This window comes from Podarcis vaucheri, assembly GCF_965113315.1.
Source record: "Podarcis vaucheri genome assembly, chromosome: 4".
In the NCBI taxonomy this organism is placed as follows: domain Eukaryota; kingdom Metazoa; phylum Chordata; class Lepidosauria; order Squamata; family Lacertidae; genus Podarcis; species Podarcis vaucheri.
Genome location: NC_138762.1, coordinates 60,977,494 through 60,989,424, shown reverse-complemented (window position 1 = coordinate 60,989,424; position 11,931 = coordinate 60,977,494).

Genomic DNA, 11,931 nt, shown 5'->3' with positions numbered 1-11,931 from the left:
GAGCACCAGAGGAAGCCAGTTTAACAGAAGGACTTGGCTTCAAGTCATTCTCTGCTCTAGCCCTAAGAAGTACTGTTCCAGCGCAAAAAGTGCTTAGGATATGAGCATCTATGCTGTAATATGCAGAGGCTTTGTTTTTAGATTTCATATCTATAATCCAGAGCCCTGGAAATGTTTTTAAAGTTGAAGGGGAACATAATGACTGTTGCCTACATATCACGTGCATTTTTACATCTTTATTTAATAAGCGACTAACAAAACTATAAGCCATTGTGTTCAATATTTTTAATAATATTTTTATTTCCTTTTCTGTTATATCTTGCCATCAATACGTACTCTGTTACATTCGTGCTTAAAACAAAAATAAAGGCGATATCCTATATATAAAACATGAGCATACACAGTGGTACCTCGGGTTAAGAACTTAATTTGTTCTGGAGGTCCGTTCTTAACCTGAAACTGTTCTTAACCTGAGGTACCACTTTAGCTAATGGGATCTCCCGCTGCCACCGCCATGCGATTTCTGTTCTCATCCTGGAGCAAAGTTCTTAACCCGAGGTACTATTTCTGGGTTAGCGGAGTCTGTAACCCGAAGTGTCTGTAACCTGAAGTGTCTGTAACCTGAGGTACCACTGTAATAATAATGGTAACATATCTACATTCCTCCAAGTTGTTTAATTCCTATATGTCTTTACTTTTACTTCCCTTCTACTCTTTTCATGATTTCCTATCTCTTATCCTTTTTAACTGTGTTTTCTTATTCTTCTACATTATTCTCATTACCTTACATAGTCTCATGTTGCAACATATACTGCTGAGTGTTTGTTCAACCTGTTATGATAATTTTCTTGTTATAATATTTTTCCATATAATATCCAGTCCTCTTTCAGTCTCTTATCATCTTTATCTCTTAATCTATTTGTCATACTGGCTAGTTCTATAACTTTCAATATTGTCAGCATGAGTTTAGCATAATCTTATGTACACTGAAATAACTAGTAATTCTTCATGATGATAATTGTAGAACATTTAGAGAGCATCACTTGGCTTTGACTTCATCAATGGTCTTTTCGTCTTTTCTTCTTTTTTTACAGATCAGCTATGGGGTGAGGTCACACAGCAGTGCTACCTTGTTGCATCCCAACTTTTGGAGCCTATGGGTGCCTTCCCAGTCATTGATTTGCAGGAGGGATTCAAGCACACACCAGAACTTTGGGTTTGCACATTTAAAGTGGATTAAAGGGCTCTATAAGGCTAGCCAATAAATCCACTTTTATAACTGCTTTGTACTGCTTTTTTAAATGGTGTTTTATTGTATACATATTGTTGTACACCTTCCTGACATTTCATTTATATACATTTATATACATTTCAGTATATAAGTATTTTTATAATTAAGGACCATATTTTTCTGTTTATAAGACGCCTCCATGTATAAGATGCCCCCTATTTTTTGAACCCCAAATTAAGAAATAAATAATTGCAACATTCCATGTATAAGATGACCCCCAATTTTAAACTTAAAAAATTTGGGGGAAAGTATAGTCCTATACATGGAAAAATACAGTAATTCAAGAATCAGACTTTCTGGCGTTTGGAAAGCAATGAAGGAATGCATTGCAATGTGTGGGATGATTGAATGACTAACGGCAAGGTATGTAAACACCCCACAAGCAAATCAGGAAAGAATGCAGCATGAAAGCTCCTTGCCATATACTTTCCCCACAAACAAATCCGAATGAATGCTCAATAAACAGGTGATCTGGATGGGCTTTCTGTCTGTAACTCAAATGCAAAACCTGCCTAGCATGTACGCCTGATTCTTAAATGAATCTGCTTGCTTTGTGTTTTGGAAGTGAAGGTTTCTAGCCAAAAAAATCTATATTTTCAGGCTCAAACTGTTAGTGAACACACATTTGCTGTGGAAAATGGCTGTTGCACATCTGGTTTCCCCTTAACACTTCATTAGGAAAGCATGATGTGAGGTCACTACATTCTGCATTTCCTGCTCTCCCCTCTGCTCCAGTGGTAGCCAGAGCAGGGAAATGTGTGACAGGAGCCTTGCTTTGACCCCCCCCCCCAAAAAAAAATCCTACATGAGGCAGATTGCAGGGCCTCAAACCAGCCGTTCCACCATCTGCACCACAGCCATGCTCACATATCCACACTTGTTATCTCTGCATGTGGCTGTCATGTGAAAGGGCTCTACATGTGTACTGACGTATGCACATCTGGCTCCCCTACGCAAGGGATATCTTGATGTGCAGACTGCAGAGGCCCTCCACATGCCAACCAAACATGTAGGTGATGGGAGGGAGTCTGCTGCTACTAGGGTCAATGGTGGGGCTGGCCTATGTGGCCCCACACCACTCACACAGCCTTTCAACAGGTGTGTGGGGCTGTGAGAACTCCCCTCTTGTGATGCTTCCCTAACTAGACGTTGAAGAGGGAGGAAAGGAAACCAAGTGCATGCTGGTCTTTTTATGCGGCAAACACATTTGCCATACATTTAGAGCACATGGCTTTCCTCCAATGAAACCTGGGAGCTGTTGTTTGTTGAGGGAGTTGGTAATGGCGGTTCAATGACAGTTTCCACTAGAATTCTTTGGGCGAAGCCAGATACTTTAAATGTGCTTTATATATGATATGGATGTGGCCTTAGCATCTTACTGTATCTTTTGTGTTATGTAAGTGCAGCCCCTTCCCTATTTGTTTTTCAGGGCTTTGTGTCCAGATGGCCTGTTGTGGTTTTTTGTTTTTTTTTAAATATATATTTTATTCAGGATTTTCTTGTTTTACAGAAGTGTAGTGCCTCGTATTTTTTTCCCCATGTAACATTTTTACAAATCCGTTTCATTTGTTGAGGCATTAGGGGGAGAAGAAAAGAAAAAAGAAAAAAGAGAGGGGGGTGGAGGGAGGGAGGATGGATGGGGGTGGGGTCGGGTGGCGGTGTTTCTATTATGTTTAATGTATGTAGAGTTTGGTGTCAGCGTTGCTTGTGTTGTTCACTTGTGTTCCTTTGGTGGTGAGAGAGGTTGGGGTTGGCCTAGGGTGTGATTGTTTGCTTGCGATTGGCTGTGGTGATCTTTGTTTTCATGTGTGGGTGAGGTGGGTGGGTGTTTTGGATCAGGTTAGCCATATTGATTTGTATGCTGTTGGTGGATTATTGTCACTGTCCTGTTGGGCTGTGTATGTGATAAAGGGGAGCCATACCGGGGTGAAGGCGTCTTCTTCTGTTTGTCCCCGTGTCAGTTTCAGTTTGTTAGTTAATTTTTCTAGTAGGGCTGTTTCCCATACTATTTGGTACCATTGGTCCATGCTTACTCCTGACAGGTCTCTCCAGTGTCTGGTTATGGTGTTTCTGGCTGCTGAAAGTAGGTGGGTTATGAGTTCTTTGTGGTGTAAATGGGCATTGTTGTATTGGAAGATGTTTAGTAGGGCCAATTCTGGGGTGATGTCTATTACTTGCATACTTATTTTACATATTTCTTGTATGGCTGTTGTCCAGAATAGTTGTATTTTGGGACACTCCCACCACATGTGGAGGTATGTGCCTGTGGAGGTGCACCCTCTCCAGCATTTTGGTGAGGTTCCTGGGTGTATTAGCGCTAGTTTCCTTGGTGTTAAGTACCACCTGTAGGTGAGTTTCAGTGTGAGTTCTTTTCTTTTCGTTGATATGGATTTAAAGGGGGGTTTAGACCACATTCTGGTCCATTGAGTGGGGTTAATCTCATAGCCTATGTCATTCTCCCATTGTTTTTTGATTGCGTCTAGGGGATTTGCGGGATTTTGGAGTAGTATTTTGTATATTGCGGATACCGTCCCTTTACCGTTTCCCTTTGTTGTTAGGAGGAGGTTTTCGAAGGTTGTCAGGGGCCTAGTTGCTGCTGATTTTACTGTTGGGTTGTTTAAGAGGGCATGTAGTTGGTGTTGTGTTAACCAGGGCATTTGGGTGTCTTCTAGTTTGTCTTGTATTTCTTGTGTTGACAAGGGTTCGTTATTTTTATAAAAGTCTATTAGGCGATATAAGCCTTTGGTTCGCCAGGTTTTTATCTTGAGGTTTTGTGCTTCGTGGTGGAATAATGGGTGGTACGCCAGGGGGATTAGTGGGGATGGGGTTGGGGATAGTTTGCCTATTTGTGTTTTCCATGCTTTGAGCATGGTCTGTGTGTACCTGTTAAGTGTTGTGGGAATTTTCTTTAGTTTGTTTGGGAGGAGTGGGTATGCTGTGGTGCAGGTGTTTTCAATTGTGTCCCTCTCTAGGTGTACCCATTGTTTTGTCTCATCTTCTAGTATATATGGGATTATATGGCGTATTTGGTTGGCATTGTAATATGTTTCTATGTTGGGAATTCCCCATCCTCCTTCTGAGGTGGGGAGGTGCAGATATTTGGGGCTTATTCTTGGTTTTTTATGTGAGAAGATGAAAGAGTGTAGTTTTCTCTGCCAACTGCGAAGTTGGGTTGAGGGGATCCAGATTGGGAGGGTTTGGAATAGGTAGGTTAGTTTTGGGAGTGTGATCATTTTGATCAGGGCTATTTTGTCTGAGAGAGTGAAGTTCATGTTGTTCCATCTCTTTAGGTCTTTGTTAATTTGTCGCCACAGGGGCTTGTAGTTGTGGAGGTACAATTTATTGAGGTTTCTGGTTATTTGTACCCCTAGGTATCTGAACTTGGTGTGGCAAAGTTTTATTTTGGTGACCTTCGTGAGTTCTTTTTGGGTGTGAGGAGGGGTGTTGAAGCACATAGCTTCTGACTTTGTAAAATTTACCTGTAGGCCCGACACCATTGCAAATGTGTTGAGTTCTCTGGTTAGGGAGGTTGCTGTGCTTATGGGGTCTGGTGTTGTGACCATTAGGTCATCTGCAAAGAGCCCTAATTTATAGGTTCTGCCTTTTATTTCCACTCCCTTGATGTCTGTGGCTGCTCGGATGCGGATTGCTAGGGGTTCCAGAGCCAGGATAAATAAGAAGGGAGACAGTGGGCATCCTTGTTTCGTGCCTCTTTGGATAGCTATAGTGTTAGAATCCATATTGTTAGTTCTGCATTTTGCTGAGGCTTGGGAGTATATTTGTTTGAGGGTTTGTAGGAAGTTGGGGCCAAATTTCATGTTAGTTAGTACTGCTAGTATGTATTTCCACTCCAAGCAATCAAAGGCTTTGAGGATGTCTAGGGACATAATTGTCAATGGGAGTTTGGTTGCCTTGCTGTGTTCGATCAGGTTCAGTAGTTTCCTGATGGGGTCTGTTATATTGCGGCCAGGGACAAAGCCAGTCTGGTCTGGGGCTATTAACTTGTGTAGGAAGATTTTTAGGCGGTTGGCCAGGATTGATGTGAAGATCTTGTAGTCTTGGTTTATTAATGAGATTGGACGGTATGATTCTACTTTGAGGCTGTCTTTTAGTGGTTTTGGGATGCAGACTATTCTGCAGTGGGTCCAGGTTTTGGGGATGGGGCCCCCTTTTATGATGTCGTTGAATAGGTGGGTCATGTAGGACATCAAGGGTTCTTTGAATTTCTTATAGAATTCTGCTGTGAAGCCGTCTGGGCCTGGGGCTTTGTGTGGTTTCAGGTTTTTGAGGACCGCATCTATTTCCTCTGGGGTGATAGGGCTGTCCATGAATTCCTGTTCCTCATCAGTTAGGGTAGGCATGTTTAGTCCTGCTAGAAATGTTCTGATTTCCTTCTCTGGTGGGTTATGGGAGGTGTATAGGTTGGAGTAGAATTCTGCAAATTCTGAGGTTATTTCTTCGGGGGAGAATGTTATGTTGCCGTCTTTTTTGGTGATGCAGTGTATTCTTGTTTTGAGTGCTTTTTTCCTACATCTATTTGCTAGTAATCTGGAGTTTTTCCCTCCATATTCGTAGAAACGTTGTTTAGAGTATAGAATGTTGATCATTGTTTTGTTAATTTCTAGGGAGTCTAGTTCTCTCCTTTTTTGTTCTATAAGTTTGAGGAGTTTTTTAGATCCTGTTTGTTTGTAGCGTGATGAGAGGGCTATGATGTCTTGTTCTGTTTTGCTAATTTTTGAGGAGGTTTGTTTTTTAAGGAATGTTTTCTCTTTTATGCAAGCTCCTCTGGTGACCGCTTTCATTGCGTCCCATAGGAGGGGGGTTGTTATATTGTTTACATCGTTTTCTTTGAAGTAGTTTTGGAGGGTTTTTGTGAGACTCTCTCTAATTTGTTTGTTTGTAGTTAGGATGGGACTGAAGGACCATGATGGGGTGGTTTGTGTTCCTTCTCCTATTTTAACAATGACTTCTACTGGGGCGTGGTCTGTGATTTTAATGTTACCTATGTTTGTTGATTCTACTGAGGGGATCAGACCCTGTGTGAGTAGAATGCTGTCCAGTCTGAACACTGTATCATGGCGTCCCGATTGGAATGTATGGCTGATGTCTCCTGGGTTTTGCTCACCCCAAATGTCGTAGAGACCCCTGTTTTTTAGCATTTTTAGTAACTTGTAAGAGTTCCTGGTTGTTGGGGGTTTCCTTCGGAGGAAGGTTGCCCATGGGGTTGTGGGGTGGATATCTTTCAGAGATATACCTTTCATATTCAGATTGAGGTCCCCTCCTAGGATTGCTTCCCCTTCAGAGAAGGAGAGGAATTTGTTTAGTGTCTTCTGGAAGAATTCCAATTGTTCCGTGTTTGGGGCGTATATGGAGCCGATTGTCAGTTTGATTTTGTCATCTAGTGTCCCTTTAGCGAAAATGAATCTGCCTTTTTTGTCCTTGAGGACTGTTGTGGCAGTGAAGTTCAGGTCTCTACTGAGTATTATGGCTACCCCACGAGCTTTCCCTGAGCCTCGTGCGACCCACTGTTGACTGAAGCGGGGGTCGCTCAGGAGTTTGCTGCCTTTGGGTGGGTTGTGTATTTCTTGTAGGAAGGTGATGTGTGGTTTCATGGTGTTTATGTATGAGGTGATGCGTTTCCTTTTGATGGGGTTTCCCAGCCCCCTCACGTTTAATGTAATTGCTTTTAGGTTAGCCATCTTGCTTATCTATTATGTGGGGCGATTCCCTGCCAACCCGTTCAGGTTGTCTTGTGTCTCTCTCTTCGTGTTGTTTAAAGGACCAGTGGGGTTGCGCTGACCTAGGGTGTGGTGGGTGGGGGGCTAATGGGATTAGAGTAAGATTTGGGTTAAAGAGTAGGGGGTAGGTTGTAGAGAGTTTCCTATATGTAGTCATATAGGTGTTTGTTTGGGGTATTTTAGGCCATCTGGCATTTAGCCAGTTGGTCCTAGGTCTCGGCTGGTGTGGAAGGCCGTGTTCAAGGACAGGCCATCCCCCCTGTTGTTTGCGATAGGGGGTGATCAGTGAGACAGTGTGAAGTGACTTTGTAACGTCGCTGTCAGGTATAAGGTTCATGAGCAATGTTGCCAATGTTATGAGCAACATTGTTGGTGTGTTGGGGTGGGGATGTGGGTGTTGGTACGCTCTGGTGCCACCGTAGTGCTGGTTGGGTATCAGATTTTAGCCTGATTGTGGGTTGTGTTATTAAGGTTGGAGGAGTTGTTTTTCCCTAGTATGGAGTATGGGGGTGCTGAAGGTGTGGGTGATGGGGAATGTGGTTGAGGTCGTCTGGACTGGTGTTGGGGTGGGGATTTCTGTGGGGGTGCGGGGCTGGGGGGGGATGTTGATGGTGTTAACTAAATCTATGGTTTTTTTGGGGGGGGAAGGGGGGGGAATCACCAGTCCTTCAGTTTGTGGTTTTTCCTGGTTGCTTTATTCAGCTGGGGTTGTTGTTGTTGTAGGGTTGTCCATCTGCGATGAATTGGTTTGGTTAATCTTGGTCTGGTTTCTTGTGTCGTATGGCCAGCGGGACGGTTCTGAGCATGATGCTTGCCTGTATTGGTTTTCATTGTTGTGCCGCTTCTGTTGTTTCTTTTTCTTCTGTACCATTGTCCAGTTGTTTGCTGTTGTTTCCTCGTGGTTGGGGCTGTCACTTGGTGGGTTTGTCGGTTGCCATTCCGGTGGGAGGTCGAGTTCAAGGTTCTTTAGTAGTTGCAGGGCCTCAGGTATGTTGGTACAGATGGCCTGTTGTGAAAGAAGGAAGCAGGAGAAGGGAAAACGGGAGGGAAAGGGAAAAGGAGGCAGAAACTGTAGGAAACAAAAGGTGAAGAAGAAGAAGAAAGATTGTTTCCATCCTTCTTCTATGAACAAGATACAAAATACCATTAATTTCCAGGAAATGTGATCCTGTGAGCTTTGTGTTTTGATCAGATATTCCAAGGTTCACATCTCTAATCAGAATAGAACTAAACATCATATAATAAACCAGAGAGGGAAAGTGAGAAACTGAGAAAAAACCAAAATTGACATCCTCTAATTCTCAGTGGCTTTGGATGTCTCTTTCAGTCTTGGTTGGTTGCCAGTCATCTGCCTGCCTCACAGGGGTGTTATTTTTGTTTTTGGTTTTTGTTAATCCATACATTTCAAGCAGGACTTGTGCTTCAGAATAAAAGGTGACTCAGAGTTTGATTTGCATCCAGAATGAAAATTTGTTTGCCCAGAATCAGCCCAGTGAAATTTCAAGCAGCTGAGATATTAAATGCACCAAAACAGAATACATAATGGAAATGCTGGCAGGTTTTTAATTATTGCTGTATGTGTTGGGCAGTAATATAATTTCAGAGGGAGAGTGATGCAATCTTTGCCGATGAAATGCCCTTTCTTGTCCTCCCATCTCTCTCACACACACTCTCCCTTTTTTAAAAAAAGCATTTTTATTTAAGCAGCAACTAAAAGAGAGCTCATACTCTCTGAGTCCCTATTCCAAATACTATGATTTAAAACCCAGGATTCTATGCGCATTGTGGATTTAATACAATTCTTGTTTAAGCCTATTGATGTTTCCCATTAACTGCAATATGAGCTGGAGTGCATTCCATTTATATTTATATTTTAACATTGGGGGACATTGTTGATTCTGCAGTCACCAGATCTTGCCCATGTAACTGGGAAAAGGAATCCTCATTAGGAAGAGCAAGGCTGAAGCAATGCTGCAGGCTTCCCTACAGCGCCGCTTTTGATAGAGCCAGCTGCTGTCCCAGCAGAGGATCCTTCTAAGCAGGACGCAGATGCTCCCATTTTACATGGCCAGATGCTCTGGAGACAGATACCAGGCGCAATATTTCCATCCAAAATGAAACAGTGCAAAGTTCCAAAAGCTGAATGTAAACTCCTGGTTATCAGTGGCATGACTGATATATATAGATATAGATATATATAGATATATCACCCTAGTCTTTATTTAGCAAGTGTGATGATAAGGAAGATAATTGTTCATGGTACGGTAATTTCTGCCAGTCCATTGTTTTTGTGCAGGAGTAGCTCAGCAACGGAAGTTAAACTGGACCTGCAAAATGGCCGATTGCACCATCTCTGGGGCACAGAAAACAAGGAGCTTGTCAAAGGCACATATTTAATTGGACTCATGGCTGGCAGACTGACATGTCAGCACTTGCTCCAGGCGGCTCTTCTTTTGCAGGAAATGTGCTACCTATGTTTGCCATTATACTGCTACACACCACCCCAATCTCTGAGCGGTGCGCAATTGCAGGGGTTCCAGGCACTTACCCAGGGTCCATGTTTCCTTCTGAAAATGAGCCACAATGGAGACTGTGGCGTCTTTATGATATATGACTTATTTATAGATATATACAACCTGAGCCTATGATGGAAGGGTTCACAGCATAATCACCCCAAGAGGGTCCTGCTTCTCTCATCATGTCGCCTTTTGGATCCAAACAGACATTGAGCATCATGCTCTGCCTCTTTCCCTCTGGTTCACATCAGAGCAACTCTACACTAAGCTTCTGGCTCTCATTGCTTCCAACTCCCTTCTCTAAACTCTGGCTTCATCCACTGAGGGAGCCACCCCTATCACTTTTTTAAAACAGCAGCAGCAGCAGCATATAAGTCAAAATAAGCCCTCTTGGCAAGGTTTGTGTCAGTCTACATTAGGTATATAAGAGATGGTTGAGGAGAAAGAGGCCAGAATTAGCAAATGAGTAGCAGTGGCATGATAGAAGAAAGGTAAAAAGTGGAAGCAAGATGAAGTTAGGGTGGTTCAGGAAAGAAGCAACTCTTGTTGTTGTTGTTTAGTCATGTCCGACTCTTCGTGACCCCATGGACCAGAGCACGCCAGACACTCCTGTCTTCCTCTGCCTCCCGAAGTTTGGTCAAACCCATGTTGGTAGCTTCAAGAACACTGTCCAACCATCTCATCCTCTGTCGTCCCCTTCTCCTTGTGCCCTCCATCTTTCCCAACATCAGGGTCTTTTCTAGGGAGTCGTCTCTTCTCATGAGGTGGCCAAAGTATTGGAGCCTCAGCTTCAGGATCTGTCCTTCCAGTGAGCAAGCAACTCTTAGTCAAGGATAAAGACTAAATATTGCTTCATCCCCACATCACATTGCCTCCAGAGCACCAGCTGGTGAAGCTTGCTGGGATAGTCTCCTCATTGTGTGCACTGTTTCCATGCTAGCAACCGCCACCTCAAGGACCACAAAGGTGTGAGGAAATGGAAAGGTTCCATGAGATCAGAAGCATCCACATGGCAAACCATGTTGGCTGTTAGCAAAGGAGAGTCACAGCAGGGAAGTGGACATGTGACGGAGATATGCATATAAGAGGACAAGGATGAGCCATTGCTCTGCCGTATCACAATATCTAACTATGTAGCCCTCTGTAATTTTAAAGGGTGTGCTTCTTTACACCAGGAAACTTCACATGCCTGGGTAGGCTCCCTGCACAATCGAGAACATTGATTATCTCTATTTTGTGTCTTTAAATGCCTAAACGGGGCTCTGTTGATCAGGCAACGTGCACCAATTCCTTAGAAAGTAAAGAAGGCACATGCAATAATAATAATAATAATAAAAACCAGACACAGATGTATTTGTTGTCATGTTGAAATAATAATATACAAGCAGAAAACATAGAAACTGCTGCTAAAGTTTCCAAAGAATGAAGGAACCAGATATAGAAGCGAACAGCTACTCTGATATCACACGTCTTACTTCCGTAGCTGCCTAAGTGTGCAAAAGAAGCATTCAGCTAGCCTGGTAAAGAAAAAGTGATTGATATACATGGTATATGTGGTATAACATTGTGCCACCATATGGTGATGTGGAGTCCCATTTTTCTCTATCTGTTTTCCCTGTTTAAATGTACAACGCTTTAAACTGAAACACTTCTTTGGTGCGTCTCTAGATCCAGTCTCCAAGGAAGCCAAAGGATGTGAAAGGTTAAAAGTGTCATCGACAGGTGTGGGAAGATAAGGGAATTGCTAATGGCCAAAGTCACTGGTTGAAATCCAACTTGGAGAGACGATGACAGGCAGGGTTGCACTGAATGCCATGTCTCAGAGCTTGACAGCATTGATAGCAGCAGAACTGCGGTATATCCCAGCACATCATCATTGCAAGATACACTGGCCAGGAATCGGCTCAACCAACTTAGTTCAGCTCTAAGTAAAGGCCAAGTGTGTGGGAGAATCTCCTTAAAATTTCTGATGACATTTATTTTTTGTAAAATATCAATATTTAATGTCATGCTGATTAGCTTCACTCTAGTTGCTAAGCAATGCAATATACTTGGAGGTGATTAAAAAGGAACAAGTTCATATAGCTTTTGTGTAAACATTGCCACATTTTCTTTCTGCCTAAATGAAAATGGGTCTGGCAAAATGTTGATGGGAGTTGTAGTCCAAAGCATCTAGAGAGACCACATTAGAGAAGGTTGTGCAGCTAAAAAGTTGTTGGATGGGGAAGCCTTAAATGAGTCCACTCCGTGGTGCACAGATTACAGAGAGGACTGTGCAAAACTTGGCTGCCAGCTTCAAGGGCTTTAGCATCTAGTACCGTATAGAACTGGGAAAATCTATTTCAGTGCCATATTATCAGAGATCCAATTCTGAAACCGTCAAACA